Genomic DNA, 24,336 nt, shown 5'->3' with positions numbered 1-24,336 from the left:
AATAAAGCAGAAGTAAGTTTGAGCCCCCATTCCCCAGAAGGCCCAGCTCCCATGTAACATCAACCTGAATGCAGATCCACACACGGGACAATTTAGCCCAGCAGCATGGAAGTGCTCATTTCACCTGAGCTTCTGCGATATTGACTGTGGATCAGCAAAGCAGATAGACATGTTTAACTTTAAGCATGAAAACAGCTCCAGTGAAATCAAAGCTCTGTTTCTGAGTAGTGACATTACCTACTCACTTACCTACTTAAATGCTTAACTGCATCAGAGCTGATGTGACCTAGCTTTGGCTCTGGATTTAAACTCTAGAGGCTGGATTTGTCACTTGCTGCTTTAGAGGAGCATAGCAAACCTCCTTTTTCAGAGATACTGAACTCCAGCAGGTCTAGCCTACATCAGGGGAAATCAGGAGTCCTTCGGAAAAGTCTGAAATTTAGGCAAATTATGTGCAAAGGAAGATTGTACACATAATGCAGCCAAATAAGTAAATTTTGGCAATAAAACAGTCATTTACTGAGGAAACAGCATTCAGAGAGGAGAAATTAACTGGGAAGTGCTCTTTCAAAAAATTACTTTATTTGCCCAATTTCCATGTAAGCCATCAGCCAATCTTGGAAATGACCATAGAGGTTTCCAGTCACTGAAGCACTGTTGCCAGCTATTTCCATGCCACAGAGATGACAAAGACCCATTGAACAATCCTCCCTTCTTCCACGCTGTTTTTAGGCTCCTCTTCTGCTATTTTCTAAGTGGTGACATTTTTAAACATGAAAATTCCATCTGGCACTCTGTCCCTCTCTCTCTTTCTAAAGCACTGTAGGATCTGTAATTCACCGTTGCTATATGCACAGTACAGAGGGGCAGCAGACAGGCTCCTGGAAAAACCTCAGGCATATGGGTCCTCTACAGACGTAAAGCCAACACCACCAGCTCTGCACAGCCCCTGCAGCGCACAGTTCTCGATACAGGAGAGAGTCATGAAGGGTTAAAGAGAGATAGTACAAGGCTGCAGTTCTGCCAGTCCTCCTGAGATTCACTGGAGCAAGATCATAAGTTAGGTCACTATTTATTTCCACATTTGGTCCACTGAACAGGAGCAGGTCAGACACAAGCACTAATACAGGAGTAAGCCTGGCCCTCAACCCAAACCCTGTGACTTGACACAAGCATGAAAATGTAAAAGTAAATATCTTATTGAAAAGGTTCCATTTCTTTCAAGTATATAGATGTACTCGTCTCCAGGGCAGCAGCTGCCAGCCATAATCTATCCATCTCAAGGGATGAACAGTTAGTGTGATAATGAGATCATATCCACTGAAAAGATATTTGGTTTGTCCAGCTTTGATTCATGAATTCTGCACAAAGTGTTTTAGGGAACACAATACATCCTAGCTAAAGATGTCTTGTTAATGAACACAATTGTTTTATGAACAAATAAATGGTTCTTGGGGAAATGGACCTTGGGGAAGGTCAGTAAATAAACTCTATTTTAATAAAATAAAATTTTCCCAAGAGAACCAGAGCAGCAAGTGAACTTGTGTTTGTGTAAAAACTCCAGCACCACATACCCTGCCGGTATTAATCAGGGCCCTTACTTGCTCTAGAGTTAGCCTATTTATATGAGCTGAGGATGAGACCTCCCCTGGATTTGATTCATCATTGGGTATAAAAGATAACTATGCTAACATGAGCAACATTAATACTGATACGAATCAGGAATAAGGTAGAGGAGAACTTGGCCCTCTCCAAGAAACACAAAGTGCATCTGAGACAGGTTTTGCATTTTCAAAAACAAGTCCTAATTAAATCATCCACCAGTAAGTGGGTGAATGGACATTTTTTTGGCTGAGCAATAGGCAGAAGAGCTTAGCAGTCTGTTAAAACATTTTATCCCCTGCATGGCCATTTTCAGTCCATCTACAGCCTGCCTTTTGAGGTATCTCAATGTTAAAAATATTCTTCCCTGAAGGTATTACGACACTGCAGCAGATGTCACTGACTTGGCACTATTTGAAGGATCTATTAAAAGTAATGCAATTAATTACTTAGATTGTTATCACAGCACTACTTTTGAGATGTTTAAAATGGTTTATTATTGATAGYCTAATCCTGGAAAGTGCTGCGCACCTTCACTCTCAACCATAGAAGTTGAGAGAGACAGAGGGCCTGTAGCAAGCTCCCAAGTCACTTAGCATTCTCAGGTCCGCTCCTGACATTACTTCTGAACATGACACTAAGTATCAGGTATGATGCTACAACTTCAAAGAGACCTGACCCAGCACTAAGCACTTTGGCCAGCCCTAGGTATTTGGAGTACTGAATCCTTTATTTGTTAATGATTTAGGAAAGGGTTTAATCTATTTTGTATATTCTATAGGAGGAGACAGCAACCTTTGGTACCTAAGATCTCATGCAGACAAACATCATGCACAGGGAAGTGGGAGCTACAGCATCTACAGAAACCTCAATGAAAGGCAGTGGCTCCTAGTGTCTACTGAGTACTGAACTCAACTAGGGCTGGAACTATACCTTTACTGCTTGGCTGCATCTTATTTCTTCCTGAGGAAGCATCTCTTGGATTTGGCTAAATTTCTACCAACACATTTGACTTCCATCTTGGGATAGAAAACACAATATAGCACAGCATCCTTGAAAAATTGCTGAGCTCTGCTCAGTAACAGTAATGACAGCATCTATTGCCAATAAAATGAAAAGGAACAAATGCTGAAAGGAAAAAGAAAATCTATAGGCATGCAGAGGATAACAGAAGTAAGAGTAATCTACTGTCTGGGTCTCTAAAGCACAAATCTTTAATTAATTTTAGTTGCTGATATTGCTGTTTGTTTCATTTTAGACATACCACTAGCAGATGAAAGAGAAGCATCTGATATAGGCTTAGATTATAGAAAATAATTTACACACAATTTACGCTCAAAATGTATTCAAATTGTCTCAGATATGAGCCAGGTCATGCAAGCTAAAATCTGCCTAAGCACTGTTAACAGGGTGAGAATAAATATGAATCTGAAATATGAAAAAAGGTGGAAGTCTCCAGGCCCCTCCTCCTCAGCATCTTCAGTGATATGAAAGAGAGTAAATGGCACATTAATGACAGTCACATTCAGTATTAAACTGGAACTTTTGTCAACTGCTACCAATGGCTGAGAAATATTACAAGAGAAGTAATATAAGGAGTGTGGTTAGACTCTAAGGAAAATATAATACAAGCAAATTTAGGACCTCACCCAAAGTCTGTTGAATTCAGGGTAAAAAGCCCTCTTGACTCAGTGATGCTTTAGATCTTTCTAAGATCAGGTGAATTCAAACTAATATTTTTCTGCAGGAAAAAAAAAAACAAGCTGCAGATACTCAAGATCAGAGACTGATCTGAAAAGCAACAAAAGTGAAAATGTACTAGAAGTGAAAGCAGGTAGCTAGCTCAGCATGACTATTGCATGCAGTTTGGCAGCCACACAAACTAATATACTTCGGGCTGCAAACACACACATACATGATGTAGTGTTGCATGAAGGCACCCAGGCTAGCTCCGCCTGAGGTAGTTGGGTCACCCAAACCTCTATGGCCATGCTGGCTTGGCACCCCATTTAATCTCACAGAGGTAGGATGCATGACCTCCCTAGCACAGAGTGTTAGAGCAACCTGCTAGCATGACTATACTGCTCCCAGAATTCAGGCTGGCTAATTTTCAGGTAGGATGCTGGATTAGGGTCTCAAATCCATAGAAGTTCTCCCAGCTGTTGAAGTATGGGCTGTGAAAAACAAAAAAACCAGGAATCATTTATTTATATGGACTGTCATTACTGGCTGCGCTCATTTGAAGAGCTGAAAGATTCCTTGCAGCTGCTAGAAAAGCTGCCAGATGCTGCCTGCCAGCCACAGTAGTGTCCACAGTGAGGTGAACTCTCTCCTGGGAATAGGAAAAAGCTGTACTTGATCCCAAAGTAGAGACTGTAGATGACCAGGCTGAATTTACTCTGTTTCAGCTCTATGAAACTACATGAGAGGTCCCCATTTGAGTGTTTTTCTGTTCTGCACTGATTTCTTTTTTTCTTCCTGTGAGTTGAAAGAAATGATTAACAGGAATTCAGTTGACCTTCTGTTGTTTAAGACTGAGTCTTGCTTGTTATGTTCATACAAGGTGGCACAGAACTAAGCAGACGTCTAAACTAGACAGGCAGGATTTTATGTTATGCAAAGCATAAGCAGATTTCAAAGCAAAGCTACCATTAGCTTCTACTTAATTTCTTCTAAAAGGATTTTTTTTTTTTTTTTTTTTAAGAATTTTAACGCAAGGGCAAAGTGAAAACTGTATTTCAGAATAAGGCCTGTTAAACAAAAGCTAGTGAGATAATACATGACTCTAGCACACTGCAAGTCTTCCTTCATCTGTCTTTTTCATTTAGGTTGAATCTTTTAGCATCAGGTGGTCCCTCCTGCCCTATGTACTGCAGTCTCTGAAACAATGAATCCTTGATCCCAGGAGCCCCTACATATTTATGTAATAGTAATAATCATAACTATTCTAAGACAGCAGAGGGAGTAACTTCAGGGAAGATTAACTCATGCTGTTGATCTTGAGTTTATTACTTGGTTTGGGAAACATCTGTTGAACATAAAGGAGCAACTGTACTGCTACTTTCTTCTTTCTTAAAGATGTGCTAGAAGCTTCTTATTCAGGATATTCAAGTGACCTGTGTGACAAACTACGGCCTGAATGCTTTTGCTTATGGGCACTGCTATAATGAATCCTGCCATCACAGATCCAAGTAGTAATATTACAGTCTGATCTCTGTAAAGACATCTCAGGACCCTGCCAGGAGCAGACCAGAGAGTGTACTGGGACAGATAAGAACTTAACTGTTCAGAGGGAAACTGAGTGCAGGCAACTAGCCTAAACAATGACACAGATGGGTACAGAGCCAAAATTCCTTATTTCTTGCCCAGTAGGACAAATCAGGTAAACACTCCTGCTTTTCCCAATCCTATTTCATCACCTGCCACTCTGAGGAGGGCTGACTATGGATCTCAGAGACACTGGAACCAGGAGGACCTACTTAGTAATGTAGCACCTCTCTCCTTTTATAAGAGTAGGACTGTTTCCTCTTGGTTACTGTAGTTTTAAGTATATGTAACGAGGCTACCACCACACTGTTGTCTGATCCTCAAGAACTGGGTGCTCTACTGCTGTCAAGCTCTTTCCCCCTGTATTTGGATCAATCTTGTCTTTCTTGAATCCGTCTTGAATCTTTCCTCAGATTTCCATATCCACAAGACTTGATCAAAATTCAAAACTTCCATTATTTGGGGAAGTCTGACGGTGATGGAGTCCCAAGACCCTGCACTAGGATTTTTAACATTTCTAACAAGCTTCTGGTTCAGAATAAGCTACAAGTAGGCACCTTAAAGTAGCTGTTCATAAAAGGTCTGACCAAGGTTAGATTAGACAGGCTGTGCCGCTTCAGGGTGATTGTTTCTCTATTTCCTCCTAACTCCTCCATTAGAAAGTAAGTAGGGTGGTGACCTGACCCTAGTACCTCCACAAGATATTGACCAAAGGGCTTTAGCTGGTATTGACTTCAAAATAGACTTTCAACCCTCTCTGGAAGAAGTCAAAATGTTCAAGTTTACTTTACAATTAAAAATACAAAAAAGGGCAAAAGAAAATACTGAAATTACCTTTCAAAATACCTTGTTCTGACTTAAGTCATATGCAAACATCCATAATAATAATTGTAATGAGATGCTTTTGACTTGTCAAATTAAGAAGGTTCAAAAGCTTTTCTCCAAGCATTAATAGAATGTATCTGTTTGTGTGAAATGCTTCCATTTTATTGGATCAGAAATTTTTCAAACTTGTTTGTTTGAAAATGTTCAGCTGTTTTGCCTAAGTAATTTTGCTGTTGTCCTCTGAACAGCTGATTATTTTCAACATTTTCTGTTAATAAGAGGCACTTGAACATAAGCAAAGTACCACTGCACTGTGATTTTACAGGAGAGGAATTACCTTACCACATACCATGCAGCATATGCAGTGCTCTGAATTAGATAAGAACAACATGATTTAACTTTTCCTCCACTGTTTCACTGATTCTGGTCTCCCCTAGAAAGACATGAACAGAGTCAGTGCAAATATTCGCACCAAAAAACTATACCAACAAACAAGTAAGTTCAAATTTAAATCCAAAATTATGCTTTTCTGTCTGTGTAGTCCTACTACATCTCACATGATGAATCAATCAATCAGTCTTCTGACACCCCACAGAAGAATATAGCCTTTTGGCACCCACCTGCCCAGCAGGCTAGGCTGAGAACAGAGGTTTGTTTCAAGCTGCACTCTTCACATCTCCTGATGGAACTGCAATACTATACCATGCAATGCATATTTAAGGATTTCTTACAACTACACAGTGTTTTATGCCCTTTGTTGTTCCTTGAGGCATAAGTATGAAAATTGGGTTTAAATATATTTTCAATACATGACTACATTTTCTGTCCACATAGCTATATTTTAGAGGAACAATCATTAACTAACTTGCAGTTTCAATCATGTCACTGATGTCTTGAGTTGTCAGTTTGGGGGATTGTTTTATAGTTTTGTTAAAGCAATCTTTATAGTTATGCACAGCGAAGCCAGTTTCCAAGAGGAATTTTGTAGAGATATTTAACGTCAAAAGTATAGAGAGTCTAGATTTTGTATTTCCCTGATCAGACACRACATTATTACAATACCCATTCTTTATAACAGCATCTTAACACCCAAGCTTCACGTGTGCTAGTGACTTAGCCTAAAAAACTAAAGTGTTTCTGTGCAAGAGATATATCAAAGTGTTCTGAAGATATGGACTTAAGTTTTAAGACAGCAAAATGTACAGAAGCATTTATCTCATTATGTAAAATCTTGGTTTACAGATTAGGGGTTCTGTTTTGATCTCACATGCACTAGAGCAAATCTGACTTCTACAGTGTCATTCTATCTGTTCACCAATAAAAAGGAGGACAGGATCTGCCCTTGACTGATAGCTATCAAAAATCATTGTCTAACATCGGGCTGAGGATCTGTTCGCTGAGGCAGTGATCTCTACATGGTACCTAGCGGGCAGTTTCCATATCAGAGCATCCTGGGTGTCATTCTCAGAGAAGCAGGCAKACATTCGAGTATTCCCTGATCCCCTGAAGCACACAAACAGGGCACAAGGGGGTCATCTGAACATAGAGWGTTGCAATAATGCAAGGCTGGAGTTATGACAATGTGGCAAGCTACAAACACTACCAAAGCAGAAGACTTAAATAATTCATTTCCCTGACTCGCCTCCTGGTGCTTATCCTACAAGACAGTGATCTTTCCAAAAAGGGACTTCGGCTGGCACTTAATCTCAGTAATAGGGAAAGGAGGGCACCAGAACAGGATATAGGGGGTCTTTGCAAGTTGCATCTCACCTCTGTTGTTTCTTGCATTTCCCACCCCTTGGATAGCTCTGAACAATCACACAGTGAGCAGCCTGCCTTTGTCCTCTATGGATGGGACTGGTGGGTGGGTCCCAATTTCAACATTTCCCTCACATGTGTATGGGCAAGAGGGAAAAAAAACAAAAAACCCCACAGCCTGTATTCTAACATCCACATATCCACATTTCAGTTTAACAAATGTAACTGTGAGAACTATGCACTTCTACAGACAGCCATGTCCACTGCATCCCTATGCACAGTCTGTGTAATTAGTAGTATGTTTTATCTATCTTTGAATAAATCCATCTGTCCATATGTTCTAGTTATCAGAGAGAAAAGTTAAAAATACATCTTATGTGTAGCAAAACGTAAGACAGATCCTCACCAATAAACTAGGAAATGAGTAAATCCCCCACTCTTCTGAACAATTCTTTTGCAGTGACAGCTCCCTCCTTCCCACACACGTACACTTTCACAYGCCTGGAAAAGGCAGGGGGCGGGGGAAAGAAGAGCCTTGCAATGTTGTCTTGAAGCTCCTCAGACCTCGGCTACTTCCAATCAAAGGAGAGGGAGCAAATTTCCAAAGCCTCTGCCGATCTCAGCCATGAACTGGCACTGTGCTCAGATTATTGCATGCACTGCTGAGACCTGAGTTCACTGAGCCAAAGAAGAGGGTGCATGAACATGTCCCTCAAAGACATAAAACCAGGACAGGAGGGAAACCCCAAACCTACTGAAACGGCTTGCAGTACTGGAACACTGATTTGAACCGACAGGAGGCAATGGCAACCAAATCCAACAGAACTATAGTGGCTCCAGAGCACTGACAGAAGATGCTGAGCATGGGTGAGGAATAAAAAGAGGAGATACACAGAGCAGAGGTAATCCTGGTACTGTTGACACTATTGTGTTGTATAGATCTGAAAGGTTTCCAGCTGATGCTGCTTTGCAGTATTGGCTCTCCCCTCCCCTGCAAATGCATGCACTTTTAAAGACTCTGTTTTATAGATGCTAGATACTGTACTGGGGGGTAGAGGGAAAGGCTCCTTCCAGGAAAGGCTGAAGATACTTTAGTGAATGACAAATAAAACATGCTTGAGAATGTATAGTTTATCACATCATTCCCCCTCTACTAAGTGTTAAAGGATTCAGAGTCAAGATAAAAACTGCCTAGAATTCAAGGGCTGTTTCAGTCATCAACTTGGGCCCGAATTCTTTGCAGTGTACATCACATCTATAGAATCAGTTCAGTCTCTAGAAACAGATCTATAAACATAGATCTTGCATTCACAAAGACTGTGACAACAGTTGTGGCAGCTCCCCACTATCATCTTTATCTAGCCTTTGAATATCATTATAGAGGGGAAGAGGAGAGGGGAGAAAACAGGCAATTGCATGCTTCTGATGCAAAAACAGCTTTAAGCATAAGTAGATTCTTACTGCCCTCTGGTGTAACATGCTTATAAAACCTTTGAGAAGAAGGGAGTATCAAGCAAGTCTAACATACATACTAGATATTAAATTCAGACTATATTAAGACTGTGATAAGTGGAACAAGACAGCTTAAAAGAAAACAGGCTTTGATTTCTTGCTTCTTCTTTCAATTCTTTAAGTGTCCTAAACTACTTTTTTGTACATACACAGAAAATTGACTTTAGGCTGATCCCTTCTTGTCATATTTTGGTTATGAGACTATGTATTTTGGATTATTATGTGTCCATAGTTTGCAGTCCCACAAGATACAGCCTTGACTGTATCATCTTTTGTTTTTCTTCTTTTGCTTTAGGGCTTATCAGACGTTGACCCAGACTATCAAATTACCTGTGAGTCTCCCAACTAAATGCCTCAGTGAAGCAGGCTGGAGTGGAGTGTCTTTCACACTACACAAGCAGCGCCAAGAACACACCAAACTTCTAAAGTGTAATAATAGTTAGGTTGTCCAGACAAAACACCATCAGGCTATGTAGTTTATATACATGTAAAAATAAAAAGCCCTGGCCTACAGAACCTATAATCAAACTCACTACCTTAAAATCAGATGGTGATACCACTTAGGTTATAGATAAATAAAGGGGGCTGGTCACTGCATAATGCTGATGCTCATTTTTGCAGGTTCATTGCCAGACAGAGAATTCCTCTCTGCTCTCTTATGTCCAACAGTTTTTAATGATCCTCTAAAGCTTTGTAACTTAAGAGACTTTTATACCAAAACTTGAGTAACTTTTTCTTCCGCTTACTTTCTTCCATGTGTTTTTTCCTTTTATTAAACACTAGCAAGACTAAATTTACTGCAACTTGCTCAGATATATTGTGCTTTTTCTCATCTCTGCTGTTCATGCAAACAAAAATCACTTCCAGTGTAAGAGGAGTTATAATTAGAAACAATAAAATATCTATTCAGTTTGATTTTTTTTTCCTCCTGAAATAAAACAGACATCAGTATAGGAGCACTACCATTATATGGAAATTTTAGTTTACATACACTGCATGTGTGAAAGAATGTGTTTATATACATATATTATACACACACATATGGGCATGGAGATATTAGATGACTGGTTCCCATTAAAAGGAAGACAAACTGGACATCCAAATCACTTAAGCAGATTTGAAAGTCTCTTCTATAAAGAGTGTGAAATGCCAGTGTTTACTCTTGCTTGTAATTTCATTCTAACAATCTTTCAATTTCCCTACAAACAGCTATATTTAAGGAGGAAGTAGAACTTTGTAGTCAAGGCTGCAACACATGGACACAGCACAGGGAATATTCATGCAAGGTACTGTCCCATATATAAGTCCACGCTTGCACATATCCGCAACACCGTTAGACTAATGAGATTCAATGCCTTTCTATTACCCTCCCTGAACTTTGGAACAGTTTCCTATATAAGCTGCTATACCTTCAAAGAGAGGACTAACTACAGCTCTCAAATGGCTCAGGTCTGTTTGTCTCTCTTTTAAGGCTGCAATCAGTTTTCATGCAAGGCACAAACAGTAGCTAATCAGGCATTCGACTTATGGGAAAACCTGAAAATAGACTGCAGAGCAGAGCCTGCAGGCAACTGCACAAATGTTAGTGAGATCAATAACACAGAATATATTGGAAAAGGCCAGAGACTCGCCTACAGGACACAGGAGTCAGAAGCTTTGCAGAATGTCCAATTCCTGTTTGACTTTGATTCTTAACTAGTGGCACGCATGATGGAAGATCCCCTATCCCTATGTCATAGTAGATATATTTAATTGACCTCAGAACCAAGTCTCTTGTGGTGAAATAGTAGGTCAAAAAACACATTCTGTTTCCAAGTGCAAACCTGTAACTTCACTGAAGTCAAATAACACTAGAGGGGGAAAAAAAAAAACAAAAAACAAAAAACAACACCCTGATTATTTTGAAGGACAGAGATGGGTGAAATGTGTGACAAAACACTGCTTTGCTAAGCCCAAAGGGACCACTAAGCTATTTAAGAAAGGATCAGACAGGTACAGGCTCAATCTACTGGCTGGAAAAGCTTGCACAAGCAGGGGATAAAGATGAGAAATAGTTAATAAAAGACTAGGGCTGGCATTAACGTACTTTGCTGTCATGTCAAAGAAACCCTTCTTATGATCCTGATTTGGAAAAGTGCCTGAACTTTTCCTTAAAGTTTGGTATGCAAATAGTCCTACTGATTGAAAGGGAACTACTGCTGTGCTTAAAATTAAGTACACACTTAGGTGCTCCACTGAATCAGTGTTTAAATGGATCAGGAACTGCTAATCCATTTAAGAAGTTTTTTTTTTACCTTATTTACCTGGAGAACATCATCTAATAAATTGATTTGAAAGGCTAATGTATACTACTGTTCTAAACCTCTCTTCAATAGTGCAAAACTATCTAAAGTTAATGGAACACCAATTTGAACCCTAACATGAATAAGACCTATTGGCTTTAAGAAGCAGTACTCAAAGTACAGGACAGTAGTATGGCTTGAAATTATAGAATGTTTCTGGTTTCATTTTAATCTCCAGTTAATTCTCAAGTTTGCACAAAGCCTCCTCATTTGTAACATCTATTCTAYCTTCTAGAAGAAAGAATGTATATATAGCAGAACACTTCAGATGTTAAATTATATACTACTCCTTTTGGCATACAAATGATTTCATAGAAGTTGATTAACCAAGTGGAAGGAAAGGTCTGCCCTCTCCCTTTCACAAGTTAGTCCAATTGATTAAACATTCATCTTAGAATCTGATAGCTACTATTGTTTGCAGACTCCGCAAAAGGAAAAGGCAACAATACTTCTTTGCCAGCAAATTATAAAGACCCTAAACGATGATGTAAGAGGGCTGCAGGATACCATGTACACAATCTCCAAGCGCACTTCCTACTTCCACTAGCACAGCTCTATTACATCAATGCTATTCCATATCACCCATCAAAACACACTTTCATGTCAAAGGAATCCCCTTCCTTTCAAAAGGAGGCAGTTGGCTACTCTCTTATGAGACCATTGCTAAGGAGGAGATACCAGGATAACTACAAGAGGAGTTGTTGACAAAGGCTTGATGGGAAGTTGCAACTTGAAGACAATTTATAACAAAACAGACAGCATGGGTTTGGTATCATCAGATTACGCACCTGCCTTTTGGATGCATCTATTAGTCTTGCAGGACTTAAAGCTACATCTGTATTAGTAAACCAAAGAGTGCCAGGGAATGGGATCAAGCACTATCATACAACTGCTATACTGTTTAATTTTTAGGACACATTCTGACACAATCTTTCACCTATCTCAAATAGCTCTTCACCAGACAATGTCCGCGGGCATCCACTCTGTCTTGCAGTAAAGAGATCTGGCAATGCACAAAAACTATATCAAGGGCAGAGGATTTCTGTGATTTGAATTTCATACTTCTTGCTACAGACAGACTTTCTGAATACTTGACAAAACATCTAGGACAACAAAAAGACTGAGGTGAATGCTTGATCTGAACAGATCTATTAACTATTAGGGATATCTATGAGGGGAACTAACCACTAGGGATAGTTTATTTCACATCTGTGTACTAAATGACAAATTCTTCTCAGGCATGCCTTCTCACTGAAATCAAGAGGAGCTGAAAACATGCAAGAGGACTCTGACCTACCCACTAGAAAGTTTATGCTTAGCTTGCTGATTTGCCTCAGTGAAAACCTAGTTAGAAAGGTGATGAGCAAAGATGTAGCCACAGCAGTGCGGAACGCATCAATATCTGTGGCAAAGCAGTAGCTCAAAAAGGAAGATGCTGTTTCCAGGGTAACTAAAGAGCACAACAGTTCTGGGTGTCCCCACAGAACATCCCCTGCCAGGACTCCTATACAGAGATGGCTTTTTTTCCTGGCATAGACCAGAGGGAGGACAGGAGGCATCACCACTGTCTGCCTTCCCATAGGGTGAACTAGTCCTCTGGGGAAGGGAGATCAGATGCCACAAGCAGTGTAATGTGCACCTCAGCTGGAGTCGACCAGACCCTGTTTCCCTTTAGCAGAAGTTTCAGCTACTTTCAGAAATCCCTGCAATAAAGTTCAAGCCAAAAGAAAGGAATCCAGATCCTGTCTTTTAGTTTTGCTCCAAATTTGCAATTGTAGCCCTTTCACTTGCTGCTTTTTTGCCATTATCCATGAAAAGAACAGTTGTTTGGCATGCCTCAATTTATAAATGACCTGACAGGCTTTTCACTGGGATCCAGTAAAAGATAGTTTGCAGAAATTAATCATCAGACAGACTTTAAGTCAGACTTATGTTTGATAAAATGTTGATTTCACCCCGTAGTGGATAAACCTTCAGCCCAAATAGATGGCTTTTGTATGGTCTGAGAGTGGACCTTTGCCTTCCTGATTTTTGGACATCATTTGTTAATCATCCATGGTGAATTCCGGCCAGAAAGGTGACTCACTAGCCTGGCCTACCTCAAATTATAAGTATCACAGCTTTCACACTGGGGAATGTTTCACACTGAAAATGAGTATTTTTCAGTGCCCAGGGCACTTTGCGTAGCATTCGCTTCTACTTAGCTAAAAGACTTTCATCCATGCCCCTTCAACAGTACATTTTCTGTGTGCTAGGGATCAAGAAATAAAATACAAGTTCACAATTTACCTTTACTGCCATTCCTTTTCATGCCATTCAATCAGGGTAATTCCTCATAACTTCAAGACTGCTGTGCCTGTGGTTTCTAAAGTGAGAGCTGGACATGAATGTTCCCTCTGTTTAAGAAGTAATTACAGGAATCAACATAAGCTCCTTGCTTTTTGGAACAATATTTGTTCTTATTGTTAATTAAACAGTATATCAGAAGAGTCAATAACTACAGAAATATTTTGCTTTGGGATGAAGATATGGTGTGTAGTGTGCATGGTATGTGCTGAAATGAAAGCTTCATGATTCTGAAATCCATGAGCGCTTGATACATCTGATAGAGAAATGTCCAAATTAAGACTGCTACAAAGGTAATAGTTTATTTGGATTAGACTGGCATGCGATATAGGGCAATCTCCTTCTAATGCAAGATATCACTTGCTTAAAATCAATACAGTATGATGCTTTGTCAACAAAGAGAGTTAAATCTCTTGACCTAACAAACCTGGGATATCGACACGGGGATCTTCAGGAACATGCTTGTGTGCCCAAGAAGCAGCAATAGATGGTACATGACTGCAGCATGCAACATTCTCATCTATGACAGTTTGGGGTTCTAGAAAAAATGGTAGACAACATGCGACATTTAAGACATTACCGCTCCCAATTATTCATCCCCCTCAACATCAGACCAGGACACATGTCTGTACCTCAGCTGCTTCAATTCACAGTTCTGCATCTGAGTGCTACCCCACAGCAGTAATGGGGTGTGAACTATTTATGTGTTTAGACTTGTGGCTCAAACCTCTCTTGTCACTGCAGCATCTCTATAGTTTCCTAAGCACATCACCCTAGGAGGAAGAAGTGTTTGGTACACAGATGACCTGCCACTGAAAACAGCCTTGCCATTTACTTTGTTTCCAGAGGTTCTTATGCAAGTTACTATTCCTGTAATACCTACTATTTCCAAGAATTCACTGTCTTAATAGAAGGGGTCAGCATTTTGCAGGATCAAGCCTTCCCCAGTGGAGAAAGTCCCGATGTAAGTTATATTAATATCTTTGTTTGTACAGTCTACAAAGCTCAACCGAATAATTCCTTTTAGGCAGCAACACCTTTAGGCAGAAGCTTCTGTATGCTATTTTCCTAAATTATTACAGCTCAAGTTTAGGTGAGAAAAGGCATATCCCTTTCATTCTTCATATGAAAGGCCACTTTATATCAACTCTTGTGGCCAGGAGCACAATTCATTTCAAATATGTATCTGTTCTCGAGGTTGTTTGCACTGAGTTGTATTGTTGATAAAAATACTACCATCATAAACAATCATAACCACCTCCAGCACAATAGCTTTAAAATAGGTAGCTTGGGTACCAGTAATATACTTGCAAAAGTGTAACAGAGCATGCAAACATCACAGCAGGGTAAGTTATCTTTACTTTGTTATTGCAGTTAGACTGCTTCTGACAACTGTGTTTTTTAATGAGTGGGTGCCTAGTGGGAATTCAGGGTTGATTGGGATGGCCCATTTGAGAGTCAATTCTCAAATACGTCTGCTGACTCCATTTCTTGGCTTCCCAATACCTGTAATGARAGGACGTCAGCAAAAGCCACAAACCAATAAACATGGAGCAGAGGTAACAGAGGTATAGGCAGATTTTCCAGGAAGGAGGACATGGGTACAGACAGATAAAAACCAAAATCATAAGTGGGTAAGGAACTACACAAGCAGTTTATTTCCCACCAGGCCTACAAAGCTTAGTATTCCCAGAATGGAAATTCTAAAGCTGGTTGAAGTCTTAGACATAGACAATTATCTTGCCAAAAATCAGTCTTATTGAAACAAGAGGTAAACATCAACTGCAGCACACCACTTCTGTTTTTCCTTTAGGGAAACACAGAAAGACAATTGACTTTGAAATGGTATTTCAAAGAGAAATTTTGAGTGGTTTCCAGTATGAGCTATTTGTGGGCTCCAGATGCCAATTTCAAAGGAGCATGTGTATCATTCCTACCTTCTGTACTCTCTGAAGTTCTTGTTTCCCTGGTAGGCTGTACAGGGCAGTGTCTGCCATCTCCTATACAGATACCTGAGGTCCTAATATCAACAGGTTACTGACATGTAAATTAAAATAAATATGCTGTTTTTCTAAAAAATGTGGACATATGCAGAAAAAGTGCAAAAGAAAGTTTTAGAGAATTACAGCCACACAAAGCTCATTGACTGGAACAACAAAAATCGTTTCATCAAGTTTCAGAGGTCCCCCAACTAATAGCTTATGGACAACATGTTGACATGGGATCCTCCAAAGCTGCTAACAGTCACAGGATATTATCAAACGAGTCCAACACCAAGAACAAGGAGGTGATTTCCTCTCCACCCTTTGTACAAATTATCAGTCCTGTGCATGTTCACCCTAGCATACCAAACAGTCATCCCACCATAGTGCTGGTCATCCTTTGGTAGGTGCTGGTAATAAAGCTGAGCAAGGATGGTGGGTTTTTTTCTTGTCTCATAATGGTACTGCTTCTTCCTCCATCGAACTAACTCTACAGATTGAAGATAATGGTTCTAAGTACGAATGAGAGGTTAATGTCTAGTAGTCACCAGTGAAAGAAGATCAGGAGCCAACTAATCCAGGGCAATTAGAACACTGTGTATTAACCTTGTAGTAGGTAAGTCCTACTGTCAATATGACAACACCCTTTTGAAGGAAGGACTGCAGTTCTCCTCAGCTACTTGCTTCATAGCATTATTCCTGGGCCAAACACGTGTGAACAAAGTATCTCCAATATGGGCAGAGAAAACGTTTTCCTCATTTTTCTAAGAGGTTGGAATAAAAAAGGAAAAAGAAAGAAAGAAAGTAGAATAAACCAGACTGAGCATGAACCAAAGTTTTGGAAGAGCTCCAAGCAAATAAAAATACAATCCCTTATTAGGAAATGCTGGCCACAGCTGCCAGCATTGCATGCAAGACATTAACTACTGTCTTCAACTAGGGAACCAACCCTGACTGCAGGCCTGAGTCAGGATCTTTCATATTTTAGCTCCTGTTCTCACAAGCACTCTGAAAAAAAAATCCTTTGACTTTTTTTCTACAATACTTACCTATCTCAAAAGATTGAGAGGCATGTATTGGGTGAACACTTGTAGATTGTAAACTACTTCGACATGAGAAGGGGTAGGATATACGTTATATTTGCAGCACACAAAGAGCAAACACTTCTTTATTCACAGAGCACAACAATACCAGCCACTCTAGTGTTCTAGTCTTCAAACTGAAGAACACTTAAAAATTAGATTTCCCTGAGAGAGGGATGTCAGTGGCTTGTTTTTTTTTTTTTTTAAACCAACAAAAAAACCCACACAAACAAGAAAACCCACTACATGCAAAAATTTGTAATCACACAAATACAGTTTGGGTAGTTGTATATGTAAGTTAATACATCCAGTCATCCTAAAAAAACCTGACCAAAATGCCTGCAAATAATTAGTTCTTGACTGAGATCAACTATATAAAAATACTGCACTTCACTTAAAGAAGTCTACTTTTACAGACATGGGTGACTAAGCAAGCACTGAAAGAAAAAAAAAAATCACTATTTGATGCAAAAGGTTTTATTTTGTGGTACAGGATGCCACCTCATGGCCATTTTGATAACTCACATACTTCTATACCAACTAGCGAATGAGAGAACTTTTCCAAGGAGAGATAGCAATTCATCTGAGTACTGAAATACTTAAGCCTTATATTAGGATTTCTGTATTTCCAGTTGCAAAAAAGAATATGGGATATACTCACGCCTGGCAGGTTATGTATATGACAATCTGGTTCTTGCATGTGTTACTGCCTCCAAGCATGAKTCCCCGAGGTGCCCAACACAGCACCTGGATACTGCCACCCCTCCCAAAGACAGCCACACACTCAAGAGCTTCTCCCTTGCCTCCCAGCCTGCTTCAGAGCCTCGGGTCAGTGTTCCCAAGCCCTAAAGACACAAGCTGTTATTTGCTCTTAACCACCCAGATATGACTATAAAAGCTGAATGCATGCTATATATCTGAAATAAACAGATATGGTACTCACTCATACCAGACAAAATTCTGGACCAATAATTCAACAAATATAGAAGTGTAATAGCTGCTGTTACTAATAAACCAAGGCTTTCTGCTTCTTCACAAAATTTTGACTCACATATTTTTTTTTATATATATATATATATATATATATATATATACACACACACAAAAATATAAAAAACTTCTTGGTAACATTCTTAATGAGAAACAAAGGATGAAATAGATGTAGAAACTAACCTAAACTTAAACCTCTAGATATAACTCCTCTCAAGTAATCTGTAGGCAAGTAAAAGCACTGATTTGCATTCTTTGTATTGCCCCTGTCATTTAGATAAGCATGGTGCATTCTTTGGACTTGTAAGTTTTTTGTTTGTTTTAACATAAAATTTAATTATACCATGCTGTTGAAAAGTTACTGAAACTAATATTTCCAGAGGCAGGTAAGAAAGATGAATCAAATGAAGAAAACATTCCTTGTGAAGGTAAGGTATCAGACCTTAACACAGATACACAAGTTATGTTTCCCATGGAAAAGTCAGAAGTATAGGGAGTTATACAAGACAATCAGGTCAGGGGGAGCAAGCAGTCTTGCCTACTCTGGTATGTTTTCTCCACAAGCTCCTTCGGCTTCAGTACAAATGCTGTCACTCGTATAGAGAAGTCACCATTAATTGTAACATCAGTCATCCAACTCTGCTCCGGATGGGGCTGGATAACAATACAAGAGTGCTGACAAGTGAGCTCTGCTAGCAGAAGCACACTGACACTATAGCCACACTAAGTGATCTTGACTATTACCTACATTACCAAGTAGCGCAGTACAAGAACTGATCAGTACACTCAAGCAGTTCTCACTAACTGCTGAGAATCCTGCAACTACACTCGATATGTTTCAGAGCAGTTTTTAGACTTAAGTTAGTCTGGTTCCCAGAACCAAATATCCCTATTGTGTTTTGGTTTGAAGATGTTTGAAGAACAACTAACTTTTGCTTTCTGGACTAAGGGTTTCTCAACAGATTGCATAAAATGTCACACTGCCCTTATGCCTCACACAGATGAGCAGCATATCACTAGAGATGGCAAAGAAGGGGAAAGATGTGGGGAAAGGAGAGTGYGATGAGGCCTTTCAACTGCTGCTGTACCTTGGAGGAATGAGACTCAAGAAGAGCTTGGGATGAACAGCCAACTAATCAGGTCCCACAGGACAGAGGGTCCTCACGAAGAAAGTCATGTCCTCCCCTCCTCCCTCTTCCTCCAGTGAGACAAGAGCTTCTGCCTGAGGCCTACCTCTCCTTTCCAGCCTGTAGCAAAAGGAATACATTTATTCTGAGCCTAGCTTTTGCTGAAGCACCCTTTTCAGAGTTATCACACCCTTCCAGCCTTACATACTGCTTACAGTCTGTACCCTGAAAAAGGACAAGTCAGAAAGTCAGGTAGCTTTAGGCAAACTCCCAAAATCTGAGTGGTCAGAACACCTGAGTTAAACTGGAATGGCTCAGCAAGTGTCCTAAGAAAAATGTGTTCCCTGAGAAGTGGTCCATAACCCATAAGGGGATGAGCAGTGACAGGGCTCAGGGGAGCCAATGGGACCTAGGACTCTTGGGACAGAGAAAGAGATAGGGAAGGAATGAGTGGGCCAACACAAAGCTTTCCTAGTGGTTCAGTGTGGCCCACCAGGGACTAATAACCCAAACTTGCTAGTGTGGCTTAACCAAAGGGGCAAACATCATTCCCACAGTTTTGAGGAAAATGGGAGAATCAATCAGCGCTGTGTGTAGAGTCTACTGTCATGCCAGACTCCACTGCTTATACTTACCTAGGTAAGCGGAAAGGGTCTCTGAGGACTGGGCAGTGTATGCCAGCTGTTGCAGGGATCAAGCTGACCTTTCTCTTCATCTCTTCTTGCAGTTGGCCATGAGTCACTACCAAAGAACATGAGGTGGGAACTCTGGAGGGAGATGAAAGGCCTCCTGTAGATACTGAGTCTCCAGCTCCTGAGCTTCAGTGTGTGCAGTCTGGCACACAGGCTGCCCATGAACTGCTGTTGGGCCTGCTAACAGCTCTAGGTAACTCTGACCATGGCTGTCTCCAAGGTCTTCCTTCTCTATTTCCTCCTCACTTCTGCCTTAGACATTAGTTGTTAACAGCATGCCTTCTAGCATTGCCTCCCCTTCGTAATCAACCACCTGAAATTCCTGCTGACATACATCCCACACCGGACTGCTAAGTATTTGGAACATTCTATATAACTAATGTTATACTTGGAACAAAAGCATGCTAGCAAGCAGGACAGAGCATCCTTTTTCTTCTGCCATCCTGGGGGTACACGGCCCACAGACAATCCATGACTGCCGGCTTTCTACTGAAGTAGCAGCTCTGTACCTGACACCCAAGCCACTGATCCTGAAGWGACCACTCAGTGTTACAAGGTATTGCCTGTAGAACAAACTTTATGCTGCTACTCACTCCCAGAGTGTGACTAAGGAAGAGCAGCCAGGAATCTTTTTAGGCTTGTTGGAAGATGAAGAGGGAAAAGGGGAAGAACATTACTGTAACATGTAACTGCCTTTCATACCAAGCACACTGACACCTCAAACAATATTTGCCATTGTTATTCCTTGTGGGGCTGTGTGTAGTGCCATTAGCTCATACCCTACTGCATTTGTGGAGGGGAAGAGGCTGTATAGCCTCTTGGAAGCCTAAAAAGGTTGCATGAGCATGTCATCCTGGCTGTGTGACTTGCTAAAGTTCCTGGGACAGAGTCAAGTACTCACACAGGGCAGGAAATCATCAGGCAGTTTCCAAGATAGATAATTGCCACATGGAAGATTTCTCCTACAGCTCACAACTCTGGAGAACTGCTTTTAAAAGCCTAAAACAACCCTCCTGCTCAGACTGGCAACATTCACTGCCCCTCCCCACACAGCTGAGACCAATGCCCTACTTCCACCTGAAGCTTCACATGCCTCTCCCCTCTAAGAACATGTATAGGAAAGCAGTACATTCATCTGGATTGAATCAAAGTTATTACTAGCAAAGGAGGCTGTACACTCCCACCAAAAAAATCTGTTCAATACCACTGTAGCAAGGACAAATCTTCTGCGCCACCTCAAAATCTGGTTGTTGCCCTGATCTTCAAGAAATCTTCTTGAACTGTATACATACACCAATTGCAGGGCCTCTCATAGTCAGCAGCTGTCATGAGGTGAACAGCCTCCTGCCGCTAGGTTATCCAGCCACCAGAGATTTCAGCCTTCTCATAACATAGGTTGAAAATGAGTATTTCCTTGCAGCCCAACATGCCGCCATGCGTGAACATCTGGGAAGTCAAAGGGACTGTGCCACCATCAGGAAGAAAAGCACTCTGAAAAGTGGGACAATTAAAATCAGCCCTTGGTGACTGAAGAGGTTCAGAAAGGGCAGAAAGCAAGACAGAAAAAGGGAAAGGATATTGATGAAAAATGATGGGCAGATGAGAGAGAAGCAGTAGAGCAAGACACAAGTGTGATTGTTGACAGAAAGTATCAAAAGTACAGATGTCAGTTTGCCTTTATATGGCATGAGAAGCACTGTAGAGTGTCACATGAGCTCCTGATGTTTCATACTATTCTATCAGAGCACCCATGCTCACCCATCCATCCAGCTGGGGGACTTCAAAGAAGTATGGCTCACTCAGTAGTTGGGATCCATCACCCCATTCATTGGTCATGCACTGGAAACGGATTCCTTTTATATGAAACTAAACCAAAAGATCTAATTTGTGTACAATGGCATGAGCTCTGCAAACTAAACCAGTAAGCAGGGACAGAGGGATTCATTTCAAAAGCACACAACTGCTCCAAACTAGCACTAATGTAGATACAGCTCTTCAAGCACAACTCATTGTAGGCAACCGCTGGGACTCAGCTAGACCAAAGTATCAAGCAATTCTCCCAAATCAGGTCTAAGGCCTACAAATCTTTTTGAGGGTATATATGCCTGCAATGTCAAGTCATAGATGGAGCAGAGGAAGAGAGGCTTAAGTTAAAAGCAATGCAAAACATGTAAAATTTTGGGTAGAGAGGGTATTCACAAATTTAATGCTAGCCCTATTCTGATAGCATCTATTAACTCTCTACATCTAAGCCAAAACTGAATTAATTTTTTCAATGGAGTTAATACTGATTTATACCAGAGGTAAACATACTGTGTTTCTTACAGACTTTCCATCAATTCTTATCCAATCACTGGAAACTTATGCAAAGAAACCTGCCTTACTTTAAATTTAGACTTGAGAACAGAAGATTCCAGACTTGGGAAGAAACCTGGAAACCATCACAGAAGACAAAGCCTATGGTGGCTGATGCCTTTCTATAATTTTCATGGCAGCCCTGATTTTATTAAAAAAAAAAAAAAGAATCCTTTAAGAGACTCCATGAAGTTTGGCAAATTTAAGTGAATTTAATCTGAACTTTTCACTGAGGTAAGCCTAGTTTCAACAAAGAAAGTTCTGAGCTATTATGGAGCATGTCCTATGAATATATTTCAGTACTGAACAAAAGAGACAAGGTTTCCACATCAAATTGCAGAATAAACATGCAATAAAATGCCAGTTCTGCAGTAATAACTTTTCATCCGCTGGCCTTTAACCACTAGATGGCATCTATATGCTAGATCAATTCTAACATGAAAGACATGGTTGTAGTAACTGGATTAGGTCCTTTTTGTAAAGTAAGTTTTTAAGCTCTCATATGGATATAAACTAGACAGACCCAAGAACAGAAAGGGAATGATGCACCTTCTTACCCTAGCTGGTAGAGRCAAATAAAAGCCTCTAAGACCAGAGTGTTAATTTGTTGTTGTACCCATTAGGCAAGAGCCCTGAGTAGACAAGATTTAAATAAGGTGTTTGCTCTTTCCCTGTTTCAGCAGAATAGGGCCTTAAAATCTTACGCCCCCATCCTCTTAACAAGGCCTCCTGTAAAATAAGCATGGTGCTTCTAATTTCTTTTGGAAACTTTATCTGTTTGTTTGTAAAGCACTCTGAAATCCCTTGATGGAAAGTATTAGTTGCCTATTTTTCTTTCTAGTTTTATTCGCTTATCCATTAAGACATAATTCTCATTACATGCTCCCTTTCTCAAAATTTCATGAAAGTGATACAGTCTATTTTTATAGAAGGTGCAAGAAACCACTCAGGAATGGCAACCTGAAGTGTAAACATAAAATATTCTGGAGCAGCTAACAGAATTATGGATTTATATACTCTCAAAGAGTATACATAAACAAGACATTGAAGAACTTACAGAACTGTAGAAACACTGCTAGGAATTGGCCAGAGGGAACAATGTAAAACCCTTGCAGCTTTCACATCACTATAGGTTTGCTGGGAGTTCAAAGCAAAGTGACAGGAAAAACATCACACTGGAAAATACTTACTAGCCAAGGTTAATGCCCTTTTGCATTATCAACTTCAGGTGCTTCTCTGCTTCATTTCATGAGATGCATCAGTTAGTTTGTAAGATACTATTAAGCCTTTTTCATAATTAATTGAACCTACTTACAGTATTCTCCCTTGTACCCAAAAGACTCAAACCTTTAAAGTGCCATGAACACGCAAACTTCCATAGTGGGGAGAAATCAGCAACTTAAAAATACTTTGCTTTTTGTAAACATTTTAACTTACTATTTTTGAGTATCAACTTAGTTGACTATCTGTAAGAGACTAGAAAAATTGTAGTCCCATCTGTTCACTTTACTTCCTGCATTTGACAGTAACTTGGGTTAAGTTAAAATAYCTAGGCATGCCGATCATTTGTCAACAGGATTTTCATGTGGTGCTCGTTTCACAAGTTCTGCCTGGGAGTGCTATGCTTTTCTACTCTAACATAAAACTTAAATCCCTGCCTGAAGATACCAACTTGCTTTTGCCAATTTTAGTGGCTGGATCCAGTTAGCACCTACTTTCTGATATGGCTGCTCCTACGGTTTGAGTTTGCAGTAAGCTAAGCAAAAAGCTCAGGCTGCAGTTTGTTAAATAAGGCAGGAAGAACCCAGGAAAGAGGCCATGCTAAGTGACTTGTAGTACATCTACGCTGTTTAAAGCCCCACCTATTTAGACGATTTTGGACAGCAACAAGAGAGGAGTTTTCCTTGGAAGATACAAGCCATACATTGGAAAGGGCTGGTGGAAAGCAGTTATTTTGAATTCTGTTTTTTAATTCTCAGGTTTTGGGACATAGGGGTACATAGATTAATCTGAGTTCAGACAGGACACAGAACAGAATGAAATGTTGTCCCTGCTAGCAATTAACATGCTGAGATTATTACTATTAAGTATTTTAGCATGGCAGACTAAGATATAAAGCAGGTATCTAGATAGCTTTGCTAGTTCTCCAACAACTTCAGAGATCTGCAAGGAAGATGCTCAGACACTACCAGTTCAAGAAATCTACTCAAGACAAGAATCTGTCAGACCCATAATAACAAATTGTACAAAAACTTATGTCTTATCTTGATAACTGATTTATCTACTGTTCCAACACCAACTTACTGTCACATGGTTTTTCAGTGTTCAGTCCAAGACGGTTTGAGGTTCCTTCAGTTTTGATCATCTGATACAAGCAATGAGAAGAATGCTTGGTTATATGCCCACGAGTTGTATGCAGTCACCTGGTTAGATGCTGTCATCAAAACCTTGGCCAA

General features: G+C 40.2%; 1 long non-coding RNA gene across 2 annotated transcripts; it reads right to left on the bottom strand.

Annotated features, from left to right (window-relative positions):
• Positions 1–577: 577 nt before the first annotated feature.
• On the bottom strand, positions 578–24,336 carry LOC112962906. Of its 2 annotated transcripts, XR_003252448.1 has the most exons (8): positions 24,185–24,336; positions 20,818–21,016; positions 19,469–19,600; positions 18,795–18,953; positions 14,080–14,190; positions 13,596–13,702; positions 6,044–6,127; positions 578–3,776 (listed from the first exon to the last, which is right to left on the bottom strand). It is a non-coding gene; the product is annotated as an uncharacterized LOC112962906 (long non-coding RNA). The 2 variants fall into 2 exon arrangements; XR_003252447.1 differs by having other exon boundaries at positions 18,795–19,600.

This window comes from Apteryx rowi, unplaced genomic scaffold, assembly GCF_003343035.1.
Source record: "Apteryx rowi isolate R43461 unplaced genomic scaffold, aptRow1 scaffold_158, whole genome shotgun sequence".
Lineage (NCBI taxonomy): Eukaryota > Metazoa > Chordata > Aves > Apterygiformes > Apterygidae > Apteryx > Apteryx rowi.
Note: the sequence above shows the minus strand (reverse complement) of the source record. Positions and strands in the feature narration are given on the sequence as shown.